The sequence below is a fragment of the Neltuma alba genome, unplaced genomic scaffold (assembly GCF_004799145.2).
Source record: "Neltuma alba isolate B1F8T4 unplaced genomic scaffold, ASM479914v2 tig00011186_pilon, whole genome shotgun sequence".
Taxonomy (NCBI): Eukaryota; Viridiplantae; Streptophyta; class Magnoliopsida; order Fabales; family Fabaceae; genus Neltuma; species Neltuma alba.
Genome location: NW_021635911.1, coordinates 29138 through 38814, shown reverse-complemented (window position 1 = coordinate 38814; position 9677 = coordinate 29138). Strand labels below are relative to the sequence as shown.

Below are 9677 nucleotides of genomic sequence, written 5' to 3'. Positions count from 1 at the left end.
ACTTTCTTCTATAGATTGTGTTGGTTATGTGAAACCTATATATAGCTAGTATAAAGTTCTCATCAAGCATTGGCAGAGGATGAACTATAATTAAAGTTCAAGTTATAATTTTAGGGAAATTTAGAGATGAATTATGACACTACCATATATTGAAAAGGAAAATAATAAATATTTCCTTAATTAGTAGCTCAAGACTCATCCCACGTAAGTACATTACTTGCAAGAAGAGAGATATCACTCAGAAATGACTTCCAGTTAATGATTTTCTTCGTAAAGCATATGTTTACTAGGTCACAAAAGATTCGTACAAAAGTAAGTACAACATAAATAAATTAGGGTTAATACAATTTTTACTCTCTCAAATGTGTCTTCATTTTGGTTTTAGTTCTTCAAGTTTCCTTCCATCTAAAGCATCGGTCCTTATAATTTTATAATAACTTGAATCATTGTGCCCTTGAGGAATTAAAGCTATTATTTAAAACTTGAGTAGACTAAAATTAAAATAAGTAACTTAAAGAAATAAAGATTGTATTAACCTAATAATTACATCGAATCAGAGTGGGAATAGTAGAAACGCAAATAAAGGTATGAGTATAAAAGTAAGAGCAGAAATGAAGTTAGACTTGCATTGTAATTTATCAATGATCGCGTGAGTTAATTTTTAAATTTGATGTACGCACAAACACCATGTGCGGCTATTTTTTGTGCAAGATATTTAATAACCACCAAGCTAAGCGTTGGGTTAATTAATAAGGATGGTACCTGTCCTGGTTTAGTGGAAAAAAGCCATTTAATATTGTTCTTCATCATAAAGTTGTTAAATATAGGGATAAAGCATAATGATTGTGGGGCTGTACTGTAATAATTATTCAACAACTTAGTGGTAGACTTGACTATGATGAGTTGGGTTGTTTCTGTGATGATAGATTCTGATATTTATTTGCTGTTAGAGATGATCCTCACGCCTTCATAAAGATCCACCGCTGCTCTACTCTCAGGTAATCTATTCAACTCTCTCTCTCTCGTTCAAATCTCTCAAACCTCTTAGTTCTTACTTGATCTCTCTCTCTCTCTCTCTCTCTCTCTCTCTCTCTGTGTAAATCATTTTTCTCTCCTGTTACTGTTAGTTTTAACTCAGTCCAATTAGAAGAAAGTGAAACATCGAAAACTTTTTGAGCTTTTCCGAAGTTGCTTTTGGTATTCACACCCTGCATCGTTAATTAACTTCTCTCTGGTTACTGAGTCTATATATTCATCTGGATGGGTTGGTTAATTTGTGCCTTTAAGAGAGAGATCGAGAGAAAGAATGGTTTGATGTTTAATGAATCCGTATGACCGTATTCTAGGAATTAGATGATGGCGAGCTCGTTCGAGGCTGAATCACCAGAGAGACACAGCGCTTTTTGCTTGTTCTTGTCCACACATCGTATACACACGTAAATTTACTATCCTATACTCGTCTTCTTCGTTGTTCTAGGTCATGTTGATAAGTTAGAAAGATTGCTCCATACTTAATATGAAACCTAATGTAGTGTAATTTGTACTTCTTGTGGTTTTTTTTTTTTTTTAAAGAGTCTTGATAAGTAAGTGAACTACACAGTTTAAGAGAACAATTAAAATTATAATTAAAAGTAATAAATATGTAAGAAATAAATTTTTTTTTAAGAATGCCCTTATTTATAAGGGGCAAGTAAGAAAGAGAAATATAGCAGTAATGAGTAAAAGTATGAAAGATAATATAATATGCCAATTGTCATTAAATGTTCAAACAATTTCCATTAGGATCTTATGAAAAGGACTAAAACAATTCAAATTTAAGGCTGTTATAAAAACGATCAGAAAAAATATTACAAAATGAGTATTATATTAAGAACCGAAGGAGTAAGTTCCAACTTTTGAATCATTTTCTGGTGTTGTTTTAATTAATTATTTTATATAAATTAAGAAAATTATTTAAAAAATTTAGATAAATCAATGTTATGTTTTATTTTAAACAAGATAAGGGGGAGTATTATTTCAATTTATGAACAATTTATTTCATCTTGTTTCAATTGAATATTAATTTTAGACAGCACCGCAGCAACTTCGCTTTTCTACTCCACTGCTTTTGTAATTCTGGGGAGAAAAAAGACGAGGAAGAAAAGGGCGGAGGCTCCTCTTCGGGCGCAATGTTCGCATGATCACGTCATGTTATAATAATGGCGCGGCTCCTGTAGACCTTTTTTTTGAATTAATATTGTCTTTCAAATTCATCCTCATTTTAATTTTGGTCCTTCAAATTTCAAATTACAACTTTTACTCCTCAATTTTTTCTATTAAAGCTTGTCTTTTCCCCCTTTTTATGGAGTCTAGATATTTTTAACTGATCAGTAATAATAATGAAATGACACTTATTTTGAATTTGATATATACAATAATCTTAATATACAACAATCTAGAATTTCTGATTTTATTTTTTAAATAAATTTTGATTGGTCAACCCAATTCAAATAGGTATAGAAAAAATGCAGAATTTCTTAGGAATCCCATGTTCCTTATGGTAACTGGGTTCATGAATTATAGTCAACAAACAATACAAACTGCAAAGTACATTAGTCAAGGTTTCATGTTTACCTTGACCCACGCAAATCATTTACTTGTAACTATCCAATATCCTTGTGAAAAATTAATATTAGTCCATATGATTTAATAAAAGCCTAAATCATTTTGTCTTTTAAGGAAACAAAACCTATATTTAAAATTTAAGAGACTAAAACCAAAATTCGTGCAAGTTTGAGTAACCAAAGATTATATTAACCATTTTTAAGACACTTGTACCAAAAACAATTATCTAGATGCTTCCAAATTAGGTCAACGTTCTAATCTTATTTCTCAAATGCATCTAGTATATTAATCTTATTTTCTTGATCCATTCAATACCCCAATATTATTTTTTAGTTATATCTGGTACTCTAATCTTTAGTTGCTAATTAAATGTACCTGAAAAATAAAATCAGGTGCTGGATATATCTTTACTCTTTTAATTATCCTGTAAAAAAACTACTTCTATGTTTTAAGTAATCATGTTCTATGTCTTAACCCCCCCTATTTTATCATTTTTGAGTGAAGAATAATAAAATTGGTTTATTCAACATGCGCGTGCAGTGCGCATGTGCCGACATGTTTTGAAATTAAATATTATTTATTATTATTTTCAGTTGAGATTTTTCAAAAATATTACTTTTAATTACCTTTTTACATTCTAATAAATAATTCTGAATTTTAAGAATCTCCTCCTACTTACTAAATTTAAAATATTTTTATTCATAACAAGTTTAATTCATTTATAAATCAGAATAATTAGAAGTCTAGTATATATACTTGATGGTGCATATTATATATATATATATATATATAAAGTAAAAGGTATAATTTTATTATTCAAAAGAATTTCCAGCCTGCTGTTGCATCTATACCATAAATAGAGAACTAGTTTTTATCTCTATGTTTCAAGGGTTTAGCAGAGCCAAAAACTCATTAACCAATCCTTGAGCAGTAAAATGGTGTTTTGTTCCTTACATGCCATAGCTAGCTCCAAGCATAACATAACCAAAGTTATCCTCAAAGGTTCACTTCAAAAAGGCGAACTAATTTTTGAAAGCACACATATACTGTGCTTTCTTGACAGGGACATGGCCGTAGCAGATATAAGTTCTGTGACTATACCAGCACAGGAACTTCAGAGGGTTGCTTCAGCTCATTTCAGAAGGCCTAACCTTAATCTTATAGATCACACACGTATGATCTCTCATCTCTTTCTCTCTCTCTCTCTCTTGTTTCCATCTATCACTACAAAAAAATAGACTTTAGGCGACGACTTTCGGCGGCGACAAAAAAAGTCGCCGCTGAAAGTCCACTTTCGGCGGCGACACCAAAAAGTCGCCGCTGAAACCAAAACTTTCAGCGGCGACAAAATATATTGCCCAAATATAATACAAAAAAAGTCGCCGCTGAAAGTATAATATAATAATATATATTTTATTTTACAATATTAATAAACAAATTGCCGAAAGTGGACCTTCAGCGGCGACTTTTTTTGTCGCCGCCGAAAGTGGACTTTCAGCGGCGACTTTTTTTGTCGCCGCTGAAAGTATAATATAATAATATATATTTTATTTTACAATATTAATAAACAAATTGCCGAAAATGGACCTTCAGCGGCGACTTTTTTGTTGCCGCCGAAAGTGGACCTTCAGCGGCGACAAAAGTGTCGCCGCTGAAAGTGGACCTTCAGCGGCGACTTTTTTTGTCGCCGCCGAAAGTGGACTTTCCGCGGCGACTTTTTTTGTCGCCGCTGAAAATATAATATAATAATATATATTTTATTTTACAATATTAATAAACAAATTGCCGAAAATGGACCTTTAGCGGCGACTTTTTTTGTCGCCGCCGAAAGTGGACCTTCAGCGGCGACTTTTTTTGTCGCCGCCGAAAGTGGACCTTCAGCGGCGACTTTTTTTGTCGCCGCTGAAAGTATAATATATATAATATATATTTTATTTTACAATATTAATAAACAAATTGCCGAAAATGGACCTTCAGCGGCGACTTTTTTTGTCGCCGCCAAAAGTGGACCTTCAGCGGCGACTTTTTTTGTCGCCGCTGAAAGTATAATATAATAATATATATTTTATTTTACAATATTAATAAACAAATTGCCGAAAATGGACCTTCAGCGGCGACTTTTTTTGTCGCCGCCGAAAGTGGACCTTCAGCGGCGACTTTTTTTGTCGCCGCTGAAAGTATAATATAATAATATATATTTTATTTTACAATATTAATAAACAAATTCAATCTGGCTCAGTGGCAAGAAGGTTGGACACGAAGGGAGGCGGTCACGAGTTCGAACCTGGAAGAAGACACATTTAAGATGAAAATATTTAGACGATGACGTGGCGAGGAGGAGTGACGTGGCAATGACGTGGAGGTGGCTAGTGATGATGTGGCGGTCGGCGGTGATGACGTGGCCGCCGATGGCTATGACGTGGAGGTCGACGGTGCTGACGTGGCGGCCGGAGACGATGACGTGGCACCGGCGGTGATGACGTGGCATTGGTAAAGCCAATTCTTCTTAGGCATTACTTTCAGCGGCGACAAAAAAGTCGCCGCCGAAAACACTTTCGGCGGCGACATTTGTCGCCGCTGAAAAGCCTTTTAACGGCGACAAAAAAGTCGCCGCAGAAAACCCTTTCGGCGGCGACTTTTTTGTCGCCGCGGAAAGGCTTTTCAGCGGCGACAAATGTCGCCGCCGAAAGGGTTTTCTGCGGCGACTTTTTTGTCGCCGCTGAAAGGCTTTTTAGCGGCGACAAATGTCGCCGCCGAAAGTGTTTTCGGCGGCGACATTTGTCGCTGCTGAAACTTTTAAAAGTCGCCGCTGAAAGTATCTTTTAACGGCGACCTTTTTAGTCGCCACTGAAAGTTTTCAGCCACGGCTGCTACGGCAACGACTTTTCAGCGGCGACTTGTCGCCGCAAAAAACTTTTGGCGGCGACTTTTGTACTTTCAGCGGCGACTTTTGTCGCCGCTGAAAGTCAATTTTTTTGTAGTGTATATGACAATGTTTCCATTAATTAACTTGTCTCAAAAGAGCGAAGAGATAAATATCAACGGTTTTGTGTTCCCCTTCACAAAGCAACACTGAAAGGTGATTGGAAAACAGCAAAGCGTATCTTAGATCAAGACCAGAGTCTAGCTTGCACTGCCATAGCCAAGGGGTGGTCGACGGTGCTTCATGTGGCTGCTGGATCGAACCATATTCACTTTGTGGATGAGCTAGTGAAGGAAGTGAATCCAGAAGACTTGGAATTGCAAGATGTGAATGGGAACACTGCATTCAGCATCGCTACACCAACTGGGAATCTGCAGATTGTTGAGATCATGAAGAGAAAAAACAAAGACCCATTGATAAGGGGCGCTCAAGGAACCACTTCTCTTCATGTGGCTGTTTTACAAGGACAAAGTGACAGGGCTTGGCATCTTTATCCAGAAACTATTCAGGCTTTTCATGATTATACTGATTGGATAGTACTACTCTTCTGCTGGGTCAACAATGAAATCTACGGTAAGAACTAGAATATCACACATACATAAACAAAAACACAAGACTATAAAATTCGAAGTGTGATGCACATCATATATACCTTGTGTTAAACATGTATCAATCACATATATGACTTATTTTACATATTCATCTGTGCAGATTTAGCTTTAGCCTTGACGTGTCTAGAGATGCATCCAAATTTAGCTTTTGAGAGAGATGATTCAAACGAGACAATACTGCACATATTGGCTTGAAAGCCTTTAAGTTCTATTTGCCAAAGTCAACGATATAGAAAGCGGCTCATGAAGTCCTGTAAGCGTCCATGATCACAAATTACAAATAATATATAATTATGATATAGTGATTTTACTACATACAATAAATTCTATTGTGTTTCCCAGGTTTGAGGCAAACTCAGCAACTTCGACTAGTAAAATTTTTGTGGAGTATATTGCTTAAACATGATGATGTAGTGATTATGGACGACATACTACAAAAAAATTAACTTTCAGCGGCGACAAAAAATCGCCACTGAAAGTATAAAAGTCGCTGCTGAAAGTTTTCAGTGGTGACTTGTCGCCGTTGAAAGTTGTTGCCGTAATTACTGTGGTTGAAAACTTTTGGTAGTGACAAAAAAGATCGCCGCTAAAAGACACTTTCACCGATGACTTTTAGAAGTTTCAGTAGTGACATTTGTCACTACTGAAAGCTAGTTTCGGTGACGACCTTATTGTCACTGCTGAGAGAACTTTTGGCAGCGACAAACTATCACCGCCAAAAGTGACTTTTAGTGGCAACTTTTTTGTCACCATTGAACGTGATGTTTAAGAAAAATTAGCTTTATTGACACCACGTCATCACTGTCGACGCCATGTCATCATTGGCCACCTCTACCTCATCGCTGCCAGTTGCCACATCATCACCAACCAGATGCCATGTCACCACTAGCCACCATCATGTCATTGTTAGCCGCCTCCACATCATTGCCACATCACCACTCTCATGACACATCACCGCCCAAATATTTTTACCTTAAATGTGTCTTCTTCAGGGTTCGAACTTGTAACCACCTCTTTTTTGTGTCTAATCATCTTGCCATTGAGCTGGATTGAATTTGTTTATTATTATTATAAAATAAAATATATATTATTAGATTGTACTTTCAACGGCAACATTAGAAAGTCGCTGCTGAAAGTCAGACCTTTAGCGGATACATTAGAAAGCCGTCAATAAAAGCCAAACCTTCAGTGGTGACATTAGAAAGTCGCCACTGAAAGTTAGACCTTCAACGGTTACACTAATAGTCACCGCTAAAGGTATACTTTCAGCGGCGCCTCTAAAAATTCACCGCTAAAAGTATACCTTTTAGTAGTGAAAAAAAAAAAACTGCAAAAAGTAGACCTTTAGCAGTAACAAAAAAAGTTACCGCTGAAAGTCCACTTGTTGTGGTTTTTTTTCCACTGCTGAAAGGTATGTGACTTTTTAGTGTCACCACTAAAAGTAAACCTTCAGTGGTGACACTAAATTCAATACTCTATGGGAGAAAAAAAATCAAACTAGACTTATCTCAAGCCAATTTGTACAGTTTAATCCATGAAAATCACTATTTATTTGGTAAATTCTGGAACTTTCAGTTTTCTTGGCTCAACTTTGGAAATTTGTATCTCTTAGTATACACATCCTTCCTTGAACCCCTCAGAATACACATTTGGAAGTGTTACGGTTCAAGCGCTTCACGAACCAAGCTCATAGATTGAAGATTTGCAATTAGTTCTTGGGTTACTGTTCACTGGTTAAATTCCAGATTTTTGGTCTAATTTTGAAAAATCATGACTACTTCTATAAAAATCGTATTGAGGTACTCCAAAATTCTACTTGAATCTCTTTCAATTCTCTACAAGAGGAAAAAAATCAAACTAGACTTATCTCAAGCCAATTCGTACAGTTTAATCCATGAAAATCACATAAGAGTACCTTCACCTGTAATATCTAATGCCGTAGAAGTTGGAAATTTTGAGTTTCTAGCTGAGCTTATAAGTACCTATCCTGATTAAATAAGGGAAGTTGATAGAAGAAATCGAAGCATAATTCATGTTGCAGTTTTGTGTCGTTAATCTGATATCTTCAATCTCATACATGATATTGGCCCGATCAAAGATTTCATAGTTTGTTTTGAGGATACTAGATATAAAGACAACTTATTGTATATGGCAGCAAGATTGGCACCACCTCATTGATTAAACGTAGTTTTTGGAACAACTTTCCAAATGACTCTTTAGTTACTGTGGTTTGAGGTATTGTATGTTATAAAAAATACTTGAGTAGGTTGTATATTATAGTAGAGGAATAAACTACTGACTTGTGATAATATTACAATTTGTTATAAAGTTTATATATTCTATAGTGATATTGATAGCATATTATACTCTTTGACATGGCAAGAGGTGGAGAAGATAATGCTACCGTCATATATACAGAAGAAAAATACAATATGCTTGACTCCTCGCCAACTTTTCACAAAGGAGCACAAAGACTTGCTAAAAGAAGCATAATCATGGATGAAGGAAACATCAAAAAAATGCATGGTTGTTTCAACTCTTATTACTACTGGAGTGTTTACAGCTGTATTTAGTATACCTGGTGGTATCAATGACAGTTCAGGAAACCCTAATTATTTGCAGAAACCATCATTCTTGATATTTGCCATATCTGATGCGACTACAATGATCTCATCCTCAACTTCCATACTTATTTTCTTGTCTATCCTCTTCCCACGTTATGCATAAGATACTTTTCGCAAGTCATTACCCTTGAAGCTCATATCTGGATTGGTTGCTTTGTTCATCTCTATAATAAGTATGATGATAGCATTTAGTAGTGCCTTTTTCATCATGCATTGTCATGGTTCAAAGTGGGTTCCTAACTTTATTTCTGCACTTGCTTTTATACCTATACCCTTGTTTGTGTTTCTATTATTCCCACTCTAGTCTGATATAGTTTATTCGACCTACTTTTGTAGGAATCTTTTTCGGCCTACTAAACATATGCTTTACTAGCTAGGAAAATAAGTGGTCGTCATTTCTAAGAGATCTATCTCTCTTCTAGTAACTAAGTAAAGTACTTATGTAGTGTGAGTCTTGAGTTTATCAGGAAATTTCCTTTTCATCAATATGGTAATGTTTAATTCATCTCTAAACTTTAATTTATAATTTTTACTTTAGTTTATACTTTGTCAATGCTTGATGAAAACTCTATACTAGCTATATATTTGTCACATAATCAACACCGTCTGTAGAAGAATCCATGCATAAACATATGCTGTAGAGTTTGTATATAATACAAGCTTCTTATCTTAATTAAATGTAGGAGCCAGTTGAGAGATTCATTTTAATCCTAAATATAAGATTTCAATTCAATTTGTCTTTTAATTTATAATTTTTCCTAAATTATCAATATTAAAAGTGGATTTCCATCGATGCAAGTATTTTTAGTGCGGCTGTGTATCGTAAGAAAATTAACAAATATTCCTTTATAAATAACTAATTAATTAATCTTTTGTAAGTTAGTTACCTAACCTCTACATTTAAGGCCGGAGGAA

General features: G+C 35.1%; 1 long non-coding RNA gene and 1 pseudogene across 1 annotated transcript; both read left to right on the top strand.

Moving 5' to 3' along the window:
- Positions 1-6018: 6018 nt before the first annotated feature.
- LOC114762082 (uncharacterized) lies at positions 6019-6492 on the top strand. Its single transcript, XR_003742218.1, has 2 exons — positions 6019-6100; positions 6245-6492. It is a non-coding gene; the product is annotated as an uncharacterized LOC114762082 (long non-coding RNA).
- A 1919-nt stretch (positions 6493-8411) lies between these two features.
- On the top strand, positions 8412-9248 carry LOC114762083 (uncharacterized; annotated as a pseudogene).
- The last annotated feature ends 429 nt before the right edge of the window (positions 9249-9677 follow it).